Raw genomic sequence first — 15,885 nt, forward strand, 5'->3', positions numbered from 1 at the left:
TTTCCTGAAAGATCAAAGTACCTGCTGAGCCCAGCTTGCTAATAAAGAGTCCAATTATGTGTGGCTTAGAAGCAGCCATGTGATTAGAGAATTGGTCCTGGGCCAATTCAGTGGTGACATGTTCCAACTGGCCTCAGAGTGTTAGACCTGAGTCCCAGGGCAACAGCACAGCACAGGAGAACAGCTTGGGCTTGAAGTCTGAGCAACCTGCTTCAAACCCTGGCCTTGCCACACAGCGACTTTATGTCTGCCACACTGTTTCTTCACCACACGGCACCTTGAGTTTTCCTTTTAAACCGGGGCACCGCTACCTCCATCACATGGTTTTATACACACAAATTAAGCTGAATATACAGAATTCCTGCAGATGAGAGGTTTTCAGTGCAAACAGAAAAGCAGGCTGTAGTGCAGGTGTTGAGGGCAGGTGTCAATCAGAAAGGCAAAGAACAAGTTCCCCTGCCATGGCCCTCCTGGGTGGGGTGAATGCTGGACGCATTATTATACTACACCTGATGGTTTGGATGCTTGGTCTGAAGCTCTAATTGTTGGTGATTGACAATTTCGAGGTCAAGGAATGAAATCACAAGACCTGGATTCAGTTTTTAAAGATTTTATTTGGGCCAGACATTGTGTCATAATGGGTAAAGCCACTGTCTGTGTCGCTGACATCTCAGATGGGCACTGGTTCGAGTCCTGGGCGCTCCACTTCCAATCCAGCTCCACGTTAATGCACAAGGGAAAGCAGTGGAAGATGGCCCAAATGCTTGGGCCACTGCACCTGTGTGGGAGACCCAGAAGCAGCTCCTGGGCCCCAGCTTTGGTCTGGCCCAGCCCTGGCCATTGTGGCCATTTGAGGAGTGAACCAGTGGATGGAAGATCTCTCTCTTTCTCTTTCTCCCCGCCTCTCTCTGTAATGCTGCCTTTCAAGTGAATAAAATAATAAATCTCTATACAAAAGAGATTTATTTTATTTATTTGAAAGGCAGAGTGACAGAAAGTGATGGACACACACACATACACACACACACTGGGGTTTCCCCTGTGGGTGGCAGGGTCCCAAGAACTTGGGCCATGTTCTACTGCTTTCCCAAGCACCTTTGCAGGTGGCTGGATTGCAAGTGGAGCAGCCAGGAACTCTGATATGTGATGCTGGCTTTGCAGGTGGCAGCTTAATCCACTACACCACAGTGCTGGCCCGGAATATTTTTTTAGTAAGTGCTGAACCAGTGGATAGGTGTTTGCCCTGTCTATATTTCTTCCTGCTTCTCAAAAAACAAGTAAATAAAATTTTTAAAAAGGCTGAACCCAAAGCCAGGAGAGAAGGGAACGGATCAAGACGGGATAGAATGGGAGACCTACCGCAGGCCCAGGAAGAGCAGACTGGTGATTACAGAAATCACATGAAAATCAGAGTGCAGGGTTTGTGAACTGTTTCACGAACCATCCTCGTCTCTGCCTTCTGCTCCAGTTCATCTCATCTACCATGGGCTATTCAGGCCAACTACTCCGCTTTCCAGAGTCACCTTGGCCGAGAGCACCTTTGACAAGATCTGCTGTCCTGTGGCGGGAATGCCAGAACCAGACCTGCTCCCTGGACCCTTGTTCACATGCAACTTTCTCAAAACCCTCAGGGGCAGGGTTGGGACCAGGGATGCGTAACACACTCGTGTGCTAACCCCAAGTCTCTCAGTCTCCAGTGTGTCCTGGCTTTGATCATTACGGGAGGAAAAAGTAGACTAAGCACATCCATCCAGAGAAGGAACACGGATCACATTTCAGAAAGAGAAATCCACCAAGAGAAGCAGGGGCCAAAACTCCAGTGGTAGCAAGCTGCCATCGTTCTCAAACATAGTGTCCTGGTGATCTTAGGAAATCCTTAGAGGGATCTACGGGAGCTTTAATTTTGTGATATTTGCAGTTCAGTCTGTCTGCAAGTGTTATGATTTTTAATATGAAGAATTTTCTAGAACACGAATCTTGAAAATGTGATAGGTGGTGGATACGCATTGTACAGGACCCATCAACTAAAGAAAAGCAGAATTAGGGGCGGGTCCCTGGCACAGTGGGTTAATCCTCCACCTGAGGCACGGCATCCCTTATGGTCGGTTCTAGTCCCAGCGGCCCTTCTTCCAACCCAGCTCTGCTGTGGCCTGGGAAAGCAGTAGAAGATGGCCAAAGTCCTTGGGCCCCTGCACCTGCATGGGAGACCAGGAGGAAGCACCTGGCTCCTGGCTTCGGATCGGCGCAGCTTGGTCTGTTGCAGCCATTTGAGGAGTGAACCAACGGAAGGAAGACCTTTCTCTGTGTCTCTCCCTCTCACTGTCTGTAACTTTACTTCTCAATAACTAAATAAAATCTTTTTTTTTTTTTTATTTTTGACAGGCAGAGTGGACAGTGAGAGAGAGAGAGACAGAGAGAGAAAGGTCTTCCTTTGCCGTTGGTTCACCCTCCAATGGCCGCCGCTGCAGCCGGCGCACCGCGCTGATCTGATGGCAGGAGCCAGGATCCAGGTGCTTTTCCTGGTCTCCCATGGGGTGCAGGGCCCAAGCACCTGGGCCATCCTCCACTGCACTCCCTGGCCATAGCAGAGAGCTGGCCTGGAAGAGGGGCAACCGGGACAGAATCCGGCGCCCCAACCGGGACTAGAACCCGGTGTGCTGGCGCCGCAAGGTGGAAGATTAGCCTATTGAGCCACGGCGCCGGCTTACTAAGTAAAATCTTTTAAAAAAAAGCAGAATTAAGCTGGCATCTTGCTAATGAGCCTTTCCTGGTATTCTGAATGCTAGTAATTCAGATTTTCCTTTGGTACCAGATCTTTTCAGTGCTGTTTTCTAAAATGGTCAAACAGGTTTTGATGTCTTTATATATAGATCATTTAGCCCCTTCAGAATGCTGGATTATTTACAATAGTAAATATTTTTCTTATCGAATTCCACAGTGCAACACAAGCCATGTTTGAAAGTATTTATAGTAAAAGCAAGTAAACCAACATAACAGTCGCGGTAACATTCGTGAGGGAGGCCAGTTTCTGTCTCATTCAATAGCACCTCCAGCAAGCTGCCATTTCTAGCATCATTAGTTCAATGATTGAATATATTCTTAAAAATATGTATTAATATTTCTAGGGGCCAGTGCTGTGGCGTAGCGGGTAAAGCCTCCACTTTCAGTGCCCACATCCCATATGGGCACCAGTTCATGTCCCAGCTGCTCCACTTACAATCCAGCTCCCATTGGCACCTGGAAAAGCAGTGGAAGATGGCACAAGTGCTTGGGCCTCTACACCCACATGGGAGACCCAAAAGAAGCTCCTGGCTCCTGGCTTGGCTCAGCTCTGGCTGTTGCAGCCATTTGGGGAGTGAAATAGCGAGTGGAAAACCTTGCTCTCTGCCTTTCCTTCTCTCTGTAACTCTACCTCTCTAATAAATAAATAAAAATAAGTAAATAATATAAATATAAATAATATATAATAAATAATATAAATATGAATAATAAATTAAAATCTTGAAAATATTATCATTTCTAAATCAATTTTTAAATTAGGCAAACTCTCAGCTGATCAAAATGGTTCCTGTTGGCTCCTGGAGTTTGGTAAAAACAATCAACTTCATAACAACTGTCAAATAGTTTTAAAAATCAGTAGAGGGGCTGGCCCTGTGGTGTAGCAGGTAGAGCCACTGCCTGCAGTGCTGGCATCCCATATGGCGCCAGTTCAAGTCCTGGCTGCTCCACTTCTGATCCAGCTCTCTGCTATGACCTGGGAAAGCAATACAATATGGCCCAAGTGCTTGGGCCCCTGCACCCAGGTGGGAGACCTGGAAGAAGCTCCTGGCCCGTGGCTTTGGATCGGCACAGCTCTGGTCATTGCAGCCATCTGAGGAGAGAACCAGCAGATGCAAGATCTCTCCTTCTGCCTCTGCCTACCAAATAAAATAAAATAAATCTTTTGAAAAGAATCAATAGAAGCAGTAATTTTTGGACAAGTTATTTAAAGAAGTTTTTTCTCTTCTCTCCCTTCCATTTTTTTTAATGATTTATTTATTTATTTGAAAGGGAGTGACAGATAGCCAAGTAAAGGCAGAGAGAGAAAGAGATCTTCCACACGCTGGTATATTCCCTAAATGGCCCCAACAGCCAGGATGAAGCCAGGAGCCTGAAACTCCATCCAGGTCTCCAGTATGGGTGGTAGAGGCTCCAAGCACTTGGCCATCTTATCCTGCCTTCCTTCCCTGCTGCAATAGCAGGAAGCTGGATTGGAAATGGAGCAGCCAGGTCTCGAACCAGCACTCACACGGGATGCCGGCATCACAGGCAGCAGATTAACATGCTGTACCACAATGCCAACTCCTCATCCCCCCTTTGCCTGTTGCACTACTATGCTAGTATTATTATTAGCAAAGAATAACTTAGTTATTCAAAGTAGAGAATATAAGCAAGATGCATTCTCATTATAAATGTAATGCATATTTACCAAAGGAAATTTGGATAATATAGGCAAGCCAAAATAAATGAATAAAGAAGAATCACCTAAACCTCCACTTCTAGGAGAGATCTCTGGTTACACGCTAGCCACTTTAATATGTCTTTCCCATCTCTCCTATCTGTGCATGCTTATTTCCACAATCAAGGCTCAGCCCACACACCATTTAAACTTTTTTTTCACTTTAAAATGGGCTGTACAATGTTTCTCTCCAAACCAGCAACTCCATGGCATTTCCAATACCTTAGAAACTTCCTGTGCAGTTAAGAAAATGCATTGCTCTGATTTGTCCGTGGCCGTGCCAATCACAGAGTTTCTCCAGACTGTCAGGTGCCAGTGGAGAGAGGAAAGGCACATAGCCAGTGAGCTGCCTGGCACGGGGAGGGGGGGGGGTTCCAGCACTCATCTTCCATTTGGTTCCGTGAGTCTGAGCTCTGGGAACTGCCAGTGTGTCCTGTTCCCGGTGGCTGTTGCCTATTCTCTCCCCTCCCACCATGCCGTCTTCCTCTGTGACACCCAGAGCTGGGAACCCAGCACCCCGGGGCCCTAGTGACAATGGGCCAGCCAGGCTTCCTTAGCTACCCATGAATGAGGAAACAGGAAGGCTGCCGGAAGTGCCTGCCACTGAGCTTGGCTTGTGCAGCAAGAGGGGGAATGTGTCCCCACCTCCCCAGCATGGACCATGACCTTGACAGGAGGCCAGTTGAAACCCTTAGCAATCTCATGTCCAGGCAGGGGCCTCACAAGACTTTATGGGTTTTGTTGGATCTCATTTGCTTGGTAAGCCAGGATAGTCACACAGAAGCTATTTGTTCAACGAATGAGCCTGCAAGCTACTTTCGATAATGATTGCCCCAAATGAATTTTGTCAGCATTCCTTAATAGGTTCGGGAGTGCAGTGGTCATTGTTACGATGGGCGTGTGCCATGGGGGTTATTCTTTGCTTTCCTGTAGCGTGAGCTGCATTTCCCGATTGCTGGTTTCATTTGACAAGTATGCAGTAGGCATTGTGCTAAATGCTGGGGAATCTTAGCAAGTGCTCAGTCATCTCTCTCAAGGACCTTGAATCCTGGAGCTGAGGATACATACTAGTGGCATTAGCCAGATGCAGTTATTTGAATTGAGCCATTGTGGGAAGGTGTCGTGGCACAGTAGTTTATGCTGCAGCTCGACATGCCCATACCCCGTATCAGAGTGCGCGTTTGAGTCCTGGCTCCTCCATGTCTGATGCTTGCTGCTAACACATCCTGGGAGGCAACAGATGACAGCTCAAGTGCTTGGGCCCCTGCCACCCATGTGGGAGTCCTGGATCATTTCTGGGCTCCTGACTTAACGCTGGCTCAGCCTTGGCTGTTGCTGGCATTTGGGAAATAAAAGCAGTGGATGAAAGATCTCTCTCTCTCTCTCTCTCTCTCTCTCTCTCTGACTTCCAAGGAGATGAAAAGGCAAATAAACAAAATAAACATATAAACAACTGAAAATTTAAAATAATTATATAAAATTAAAGCTTGCCTTTCTCAGTCACACTCATCACATTTCAAGAGCCATCCATCACTGGTGACTACTGTATTGGACAGCACAGATGTAGAACATTCCTGTCATTGCATACGTAAGGCACTGTGTGGCAATGCTGGTGCTAGACACAAGAGAATATGAAGCCTGTTAATGCATTTTGTTCCTGAACCTATCCGATTGGGTCTATCCTCCAAAATGGTCTATGATTTTCCTTTGAGGTGATTTTGTAACGATACAAACCATCCTATACAGAAGCTGAAGGAGATATTCAGGAAGAGAGCAGTGGCTCCTTTAGCTCATTTTTAGGAAGGTCTCCAAACTCTTCATAATTTTATATCACTATAGAAAACATTTTGGGGGCAGGTGGTTGGCTGTAGTGACTGGAACACGGATTGGGTCCCCCATATCCCACGTCTGGAGTGCCTGCATTCAAGCGCTGGCTCCCCTCTTAGCTCAAGTATAGTTCAAGTAATAGCCCAGTCTTCCTGCTATTACACTCCCTTGGAGTTAGCAACGATGGCTCAAGTAATTAGTTTCCTGCTATCATGTGGGACATAGCTTGAGTTCCTGGCTCCCATCTACAGCCCTGGCCCCAGCCCCAGCCACTGCAGGCACTTAGAAAGTGAACCAGTGTATGGAAGCTCTGTCTCTCAAATAAAATAGAATATGAACAATCTTTCCTAGTACAGGCATTTCCATTTATATAAAACAACTAACATGTACTGCCAGCTACTATTTCACAGCACTGTATGAGTTTGGAGCTCATTAATGACCACTGATGTAAATCCACACGTCCAGCAATCTTCATGATGAATCTGCATCCCGGGGCCAGCTACCTGTCACACCTAATTAAATCATCATTTCTCGGATTTCACACTGTAACTGAACAGAAGCTTTTCTTCAGGAGCAGAAACGGCTGTTGTGCAATGTTCTTGCTCCTGTTGTGTTTGCTTATTATCTTCTCTCCATCATTTCCTTGCAGGCCTCTTTTGAAACCACTTGTCCATTTGGTGAAGGCAGGCTTAGTTAATGCCACCTAATGGGCACACATCACAGGCAATATTTAACAACAGCACTTCTCTGAGGACCAGAGTGTTCCCTGCTATCACCTGGAACTCACCTTCCATCTGGCTACTCTGATATGGACCAAGTCAGTGTTTCATAGCCAATATGCATAGTTAACATTAGGGAATCTTATTTTCCTTTCTAATTTATAGATTTTTCAGTTTGTTTATTTCAGAGGAAGAGAGACAAGACAGATACAGGTCGGGGAGTCCCATTGGCTGGTTTTCCCCAAATGTGTACTACGGACATTTTTGGAGCCAGAACGCCGGAACTCAATTCAGGTCTCCCAGGTAACAGGAACCCAATCACCTGAGCCATTATCTGCTGTTTCCCAAGGTCTATAGTAGCAGGAAGCAGAAAGAGAAAGGGAGAGGGTCTTTCGTGGGAATCTCTTTTATACCAAGCCTTTCATGAGAACGACCAAGGGCACACATAAGTTACCTTATCCATTTCGTAAGACACCCCTCATGACCTAAGGACCAACCATGGGTCTTAGATCTTAAAAGTCCAACACCTCCTACTACCACCACACTGGGGATCAAGATTTCCACACATGAACACTCAGGGGACATCCAAGCCACATCCAAAACATCGCAGGTGCACCGACAGCCACAAACACAAAGGACTGTCAGCTTCCTGTGAGTAGCTAGGAGACAGGGATGGAGCTAGTTCTCCTTAGGCACCCTCAGAAGCAACCACACTACTGACACTTGATCTGGGACTTACAGCTTCCAGACTGTGAGGCTGTCATCCACTGTTTAAACCTATCCTGTTTGTCATTCTTTGCTAGAGCAACCCAAGGAAATGAATGGGCCATCTAACTTAGTCCTTAAACAAATTTATATGGTACACAGTGTTAGCTGTGTTAGAAATTACATTGGTTTATATCTCGCTTTATTCCAAAATAAATAATTTTGAGATTATAACTGAATTCTACACTCCAGTCTGCAACTAACTAGCTAGAAAAACTTGAGAAAAAGTCACACATGTGACCAGAATCGTCTCCCACTAACTTTGAGTAGTCTGGTTGGCTGGGTTTACAGGGGGCTGGACACCCACTTAGGACTGTGAGGTGTTCCCATTCTCTCAACCGACCACAGGCTCCAGGGCTCAAACTGCCTAGGCAGAGCGCCCACAGGCTGCTGGATGCGGAAATGACTCTGCTCTCTCTGTGACTGGGGCAGGCTCAGGGGGTGGAGAGGGGATTCTCTGCACCCCTTGAATGTGGGAGCCTTGTGCACTGTGACTAGAGGAATCCTGTGGCTGAACGATGGGGAACATCTGAGTCTAGGTAATCACTGTGTCTGGCATCAGAGGCTCAGCACTGTCTGATTGCCTGGGGTAAGTCACTGCAGAAGTTCCATGCTCACATTGAAATTCATGTGCAAACATGGATGGGGGTGTACCCACTATGGGCTAACCCTGAGCATTCTAACCACCTTGGAAGAGAGGAGGTGAGGTTGTGATTAAGTCAACAGGCATGTTCACACCCTCTCCGCTGCTGACAGCAGAGGAAATCTACCACGTCCAACTTGGTTTCACCCTGGATTCTCATCCTACCCTTGAGCAATGACCAGGGCCCCCTGGCCCCACCAAGCACATACCTTTGGGTATTCACTGCAGGATCAGACACTCCACTAAGCCACAGAGGCATAGTTCAAAGATAAAACCCATCAGAGAAGAAAACCAACAAGTGTTTCCATAAACGCTTAAAAATAAACACAGAAATACAAAAACAAGAATAAGGAAGGCAACATAACTCCCCCAAAGGAACACAACAATACTTGAATATTAGAATATTAAAATGAAGACACTGATGAAATGCCTGAAAAGAAATTCAAAAGTACTATTATAAGATTACATGGAAGCAAATACGTGAGTTAAAGAACTATGTAAATGACTTGGGTGAAAAACTTTCCCATGAGAGAGAATTTGCAGAGAAATCAAGCTGAAATATTAGAAATGAAGCATTCAATATGTCAAATAAAAATACAATGGAAAGCCTTAGCAACAGTTGATGAGGCAGAAGGAAGAATACACAAGCTAGAAGATAAATCTTTGGAAATAACAGACCAAAAAAAGAAGAAATTAGAAAAATCAAAAACAGTGTTAAGATCTATAGGATGCCATCAAGCAACCCAACATAAGGGTCTTAGGAGTTCCTAAATGTATGGCTAGAGAGAATGGATTATACAACATATGCAGTGAAATAATAACAGAAAACTTCTCTAATTTGGAAAAAGAAACAGACATCCAAGTACAGGAATCACATATAACTCCTAATAGACATGACCAGGAAAGATCTTCATAATGACACACTGTAGTGAAACCTTCAACAGTAAAACATAATGAAAAGATTCTAAAATGTAAAGAGAAATGCCAGATTAACTTCAGAGGATCTCAAACTAGACTCACAGCTGTTTTCTCATTATAAACTTTAAAGGCTAGTAGAGAATGGAGAGACAGAGTCCAAGTCTTAAAAGAAAAAAAAAAATACTTTCAACCCAGAATACTGTACCTTGCAAAGTTCTCATTTGTGAATGAAGGTGATATAAAGACCTTCTATAACAAACAGAAATTAAAAGAATTTGTCACCACTAATCCAGCTTACAAGTGATGCTTAAGCATGTGCTACACAGAGAAATATAGACAGTCATCATTGTTAAAGAATGTGAAAGCAGGCAATCTCCTAGTAAATTTGCAAAGGAAATTCAAGGAAAGCAATAGAAATACTTATGGAAAATGGCAGGACCAAGTTGTTACTTATCATTAGTAACCTTGAATGTAAATGGCCTAAATTCTCCAATTAAAAGATAAAGATTGGCTGAATGGATTGAAAAACAACATCCATCTATTTGCCGCCTACAAGAAACACATCTCTACAACAAAGAGAGCATAATTGAGCAGCTGTAGCCATCCTAATATCAAACAAAATAGACTTTAACACAAAAACCATTAAAAGAGACAAAGAAGGGTATTATATAATGATTAAGTGATCAATTACAAAAGGAAGACGTGACTATAATGTATACTCATGCAATGCCAGGGCACCTGGCTATTTATAACAAATGATAGGGTGGGTACTGGGACGGGAACAACAAACAGAACTCTGAGGCTTCCTTCTCTGACTGGTTCCTTCTGTTATTGGTAACAACTGTAACCTGCAGATTTGCTGAAGGCAGTTATTTGAAGTGGAAAAGTTCTGAAGTTCAGACTTATTTATCCTTTTACCCATTTTATATTTAAGGTGAATTTGTTGACTGAAAAATTAAAATTTAGCTTATGAGGCTCTTTTAGTAAGTTCCTGAAATAAGTCAAAGGTTTTTTTAGATGCATGTCCTTACTGTGAGTGGTTATCAGAATGGCACTTTTGTGACTCTTGGCACACTGAACTTTTCTGATTTTCCTGACTGGCCATTTGAAGACAAATTAAGAAAAAATTCAATATGAAGAACAACCTGTCTTTGAAAGCAGGTGTATTTAATTCTGAGCTATAATAAAAAGTTGTGGAAATATAAAAAAATAAATAAAACAAATGGTAATGGATCTAAAGGGAGACACAGACTCCAATCAATAATAATGGCAGACTGCAACACCCCAATTTCATCCATGGACAGTTCAACCAGTCAGAAAATCAACAAAGAAACAGCAAAGCAAATCTACACTATGACCAAATGGACCTAACAAAGCTATAGAACATTTCATTCACCAGTTAACAAATATACATTCTTTTCATCAGTGCATGAAACTTTTTCTAGAATAGACAATATGCTAGGCCATAAAGCAAGTCTCAGCCAATTCGAAAAAATTGAAATCATGCCATATATCTTTTCTGACCACAATGGAATGAAGCTGGACATTAACCACCTAAGAATCTCCAGAGGATATGCAAACACATAGAAACTGAATAACATGCTTCTGAATGAGCTGTGGGTCATAGAAAAAATCAAAAGGGAAATAAAAAACATTCTTGTAAACAAAGATGAAATACAACATATCAAAACTGATGGGACACAACAAAAGCAGTGTACAGAGGGAAGTTTATAGCAATTAGTGCCTACATCTAGAAACAAGGCATAAAATAAATGAGCTATCAATGCATCTCAAGGACCTAGAAAATCAACAACAAACCACACCCAAAATTAGTAGGAGGAAAGAAATAATTAAAATAAGAGAAAAAATAAATAAAATTGAAACAAAAGAAACAACACAAAAGATCAGTGAAATGAAGAGTTTTTAAAAAAATAAATGAAATTGATACACCATTGATCCAATTAACAAAAAAAAAAAAGAAAGGAGAAGATCCAAACCAATAAAATCAGAGATGAAAAAGGAAATGTAACAGATACCACATAAATATAAATAATCAGGAATTACTACAAAGAGCTATATGCCAACAAACTAGAAAATCTAGAACAAATGGACAGATTCCTGGACACATACAATCTACCAAAACTGAGGCACAAAGACAATGAAAACCTAAACAGACCAATAAAAAAGATGGAAACTAAATCAGTAATAAAGACCTCCCAACATAGAAAAGCCCAGGACTGATGTCTTCATTGCTGAATTCTATCAAATTTTTAAAGAACTAATTCCAATTCTTTTCAAACTATTCAAAACAACTGAAAGGGAGGGAATCTTCTCAAACTCCTATGAGGCTAGCATCAACTTAGTTCCAAAACTAGAAAAACATACAACAAAGAGAACTGTAGACCTATATCCCTGATAAATACAAATTCAAAAATCTTCAACAAAATACCAGCTAAATGAATCCAACAACGCATCAGCAAGATCAATCACCTGGACCAAGTGGGATTTATCCCTGGTATGCAGGGTGGTTCAACATTCACAGATCAATAAATGTGATACATCATATTAACAAATTGAAGAATAAAAACCATATGATGATCTCAACAGATGCAGACAAAGCATTTCATAAAATCCAAAATCCTTCCATGATTTAAACAAAAAATCTTAAGCAAACTAGGTATAGAAGGAACATTCTTCAACACAGTCAAGGCAATATATGACAAACCCACAGAAAGTATCATATTGAATGGGGAAAAGTTGGAAACATTTCCTCTAAGATCTGCAACCAGACAAGGATGTCAACTTTCATCATTGCTATTCAATACAGTCCTACAAGTTTTAGTCAGTCATTAGACAAGAAAAAGAAATCAAAGGGAAACAAATTGGAAAGGAAGAAGTCAAATTATAGCTGTTTGCAGACAACATGATTTAATAATAGGGAAACATAAAGATTCCACTAAGAGATTATTAGAACTAAAAAAGGATTTAGGTAAAGTTGCAGGATATAAAATTAACAAACAAAAATCAATAGCCTTTGTATACACAATGTCATGACTGAGAAAGAACATGTAAGATAAGTTGCATTCACAATATCTACAAAAAATACTTTGGAATAAATTTAACCAAGGATGTCACAGGTCTCTACAATAAAAATTACAAAACATTAAAGAAAAAATAGAAGTCACAAAAAGTGGAAAAATCTTCCATTTTCATAGATTGGAAGTATGTCATAAAAATGTCCATACTACCAAAAGCAATTTACCAATACAATGTGATCCCAGTCAAAATACCAATGACATTTTTCTCAGATCTAGAAACAATGATGCTAAAATTTATATGGAAACACAAGAGACTTTGAATAACTAAATCAATCTTAACGTCAACAAAAAAGCCTGAAGCATCACAATACAGAATTCAAGATATACTACAGGGCAGTTATAGTCAACACAGCCTGGAACTGGCACAAAAACATACGTGTAGACCAATAACAGAATAGAATCCCCAGAAGTCCATCCACACATCTACAACCAACCGAGCTTTTACAAAGGAGCTAAAATCAATCCTTGGAGAAAGGACAGTATCTTCAAAAAATGGCGCTCTGAAAATTGGATTTCTGGAGCCTGCCCTATGCATCTGCCTGTGGTGCCAGCATCCTAAATGGGTGCCAGTTATGTCTCAGCTGCCCTTCTTCTGTTCCAGCTCTCTGGTATGGCTTGGCAAAGCAGTAGAAGATGGCCCAAATCCTTGGGCCCCTACATCCATGTGGGAGACCTAGAAGAAGCTCCTGGCTCCTGGCTTTGATCAGCTCAGCTCCAATTGCTGCATCCATGTGTGGAGTGACCCAGTGGATGGAAGACATTTTTTTCAGTCTCTCCCTCTCTCCATTTGTAACTCTACCTTTCAAATAAATAAATAAAATCTTTAAATAAAAAAGAAAATCAGGTTTCCACATTCAGAAGTATGAACCAAAACCTCTATCTTATACAAAAATCAACTCAAAATGGATCAAGGATCTAAATCTATGACCTGATACCATCAAATTTACTAGAGCAGGACATTGAGGAAACTCTGCAAGACATTAGCATAGGCAAAAGCTTCGACATATCTTTTTGAGGTTATGCAATTTGACCCATAACATAGGATGTATATGTAAAATACTTCCTCCCATGCCTGGTACAAGGTGAGTTTTCAATACACATTTGAGTTTTCTTTGCCCTCCAGCTAGAGTGGACTTCTTATGAACAACGACTTTGTACTATTCTATGTGATCTCAGTATCTCGCATACTCATAGTTGATGTTTCCTGATGTTTTTAATTAATGGTGAACCAAAAATGTGAAGAGAGAGTGCTGGTAATGATGACATTGAGTGGTGGAACCCACCCCCCAAGCACACCCAGAAAGAACAGGCTGGTGGTTTGCAGCCATGATGTGACATTCAGAGGTCATTGTTTCTAAATGGGTTCAGGAACCCATTCACCTTCACCTCAGCTCCCTCTGAGCTCATGTAACCTCTCACCTGCCCCTAACTTGTCATGTGATTGTTCAATCTTCCCAGACTCATCCCAGTTTAGAGCACGTAATGCCCCTTTTATACACTCTTCCGTTGTGAAGGGACTGCCAGTACCCAACCTAGCCTTAGGATCCTTGTTCACTTGTGATCGCCTCAAACTCCTTGTAGGCTCAGCTGGGTTGGGAGAGGTGTTGTGTGCCACACATGTGTGTTAACACCAAGTCTCTAGTTTGTCCAAACTCTTTGGCTTTATTACAGGAGAAAAGGCGACAGGAAATGTGCAGCTAGGAAACCTTGCATTTCAGGGAGAAAAAACACCATAAGTCCTCTGATTATTTTATACCATAAAATATCAGGTACAATCATGCAGATCAATACGACTATGAGTGCAAAGTTAGAGTGAAAGTCTGCACTCAATTCGAGGACTTCCATTATTTTCAGTTACAAACAACCAACAAACCTAGGTTAAAGAAGTAGAGTAGAACATCTCTTATAATAAGAATGAATAACTACAGCTTGTAATTATCAAAACTAACCATCCACGTTAGCACTGACAGATTTCCGCATCTGTGGTTGTGGCTTTGTTTATGCGTAGATGGTGAACACTCACAAATGATGACATTAGGTAACTTTCCTGTTACGGTTCTGTAATGCCACATTTGTTTCACACATTTCTTTTCTATCAAAGGAACTAATTAAATCCTTCATTTGTAAAATTCCAAATGAAAAGAATTATTGAATTATTCATTTTCATTTCAAAGAAATATGACAACAAATACAAAACTCAGTTAGAAAATAATGGTCTACTCAATTATACATACAGAAAATCACCTACTTGGAATGATGCTTTTCCAAGTTGTATTTTTTCTGTTTTGTATTAAATTATAATGGACTAGATAATTCTTAACTCTTTCAGAATCTTTTCATAAATGTGCCTGTGCCTATCTTTTTTCCTGAAACCAAATCTCTCACAAAGTAGTTTCTTACCATGGTTTGGTCACCAACTTACAGGTAGAAACAGACCTTGGCAAGTCACCTGCTCTCTCCTGGGTCTTCCTTTGATTACATCTCTAGTAAAGAAATTGGGACGTATTATTTTTAGGTGCTGCCCAATGCTTCATTCTTAGAGTCCATGAGTAGTTTTAAAATACATTATTCATCTTTTTTCAAAATATTTGTCAGTTATATGAAGTCTACCTGTTTTTAATGGACCAAGAAGCCAAGTTTTTATTCAGAAATAGAAGAAAATATCAAGCACAAACCTCCAAAAACAATAATGACAGCAGAAAAGGCAAGTCATGGATCCTGGGGCTTCTGCACGCCACATTTCTAACTCACACGCTGAGTTCTTAGTGCACTTAGGTCCTTCAGGTTACGCTGTGAGTTCCAGAGTTATGAGAGCAAAGGGCATATTCAGTGAATTTTCATGGTTGATTCTGTACGAGTCATTCTGTAAATACAGCTGTATCTCTTCAAGGACAAAAGCCCATTTACCAAAGTCACCTTCACAAATTTTAACAAATGTGTAAGTTGAAGCTATGCTTACAGCAAACTAGGTTGATTAGAATTTTAAAAAACACCTTGAAATTGCACTTAATTTTGAGCTAAATGTGGACTTCTAAGGCAATGCGTGAGAGGGAGCACACCCTGTCCATGCTGATTGGATCAGGTGCCGTACAAAGCAGCAAGGGGGTCATTAGCTCCTAAAGGAGCGATTAGGTAAAAGTGCTGTAATTTGCCAAATGCATAATGTATGAGGCGTCTGGGAAGGGTTTCAATTTATGTAAAACAGGTCAAAATAGACCAGATTTTCTTAAAGATACACTAACACAATTCAGTTTAGGATGTCATATTGGGCAACTTAAAGATCGTATCTTGCTCAAAAAATACAATTTTTTAGTGCTGATGAAAATATAACATTATTTTTTAGAAAGGAGATAAAAGATGATATATTTTAAATGTGATGGTCTGAATGCCTTGCTTCTTCCCTTTTGTTTTCCCTAG

At 41.6% G+C, this 15,885-nt stretch overlaps 1 protein-coding gene across 1 annotated transcript in view; it reads right to left on the minus strand.

The window, feature by feature from the left end:
- LMNTD1 (lamin tail domain containing 1) overlaps nt 1–15,535 on the minus strand; it is a 115,838-nt gene extending 100,303 nt beyond the window's left edge. Inside the window, exon 1 of the mRNA XM_089304707.1 lies at nt 15,144–15,535. The gene's annotated coding sequence lies outside the window, so the exon portion shown is untranslated. The remainder of the gene's footprint in view (nt 1–15,143) is intronic.
- Nucleotides 15,536–15,885: the final 350 nt, after the last annotated feature.

Source organism: Oryctolagus cuniculus, chromosome 9 (genome assembly GCF_051225735.1).
Source record: "Oryctolagus cuniculus isolate XC-2025 breed Fujian yellow rabbit chromosome 9, ASM5122573v1, whole genome shotgun sequence".
NCBI lineage: Eukaryota > Metazoa > Chordata > Mammalia > Lagomorpha > Leporidae > Oryctolagus > Oryctolagus cuniculus.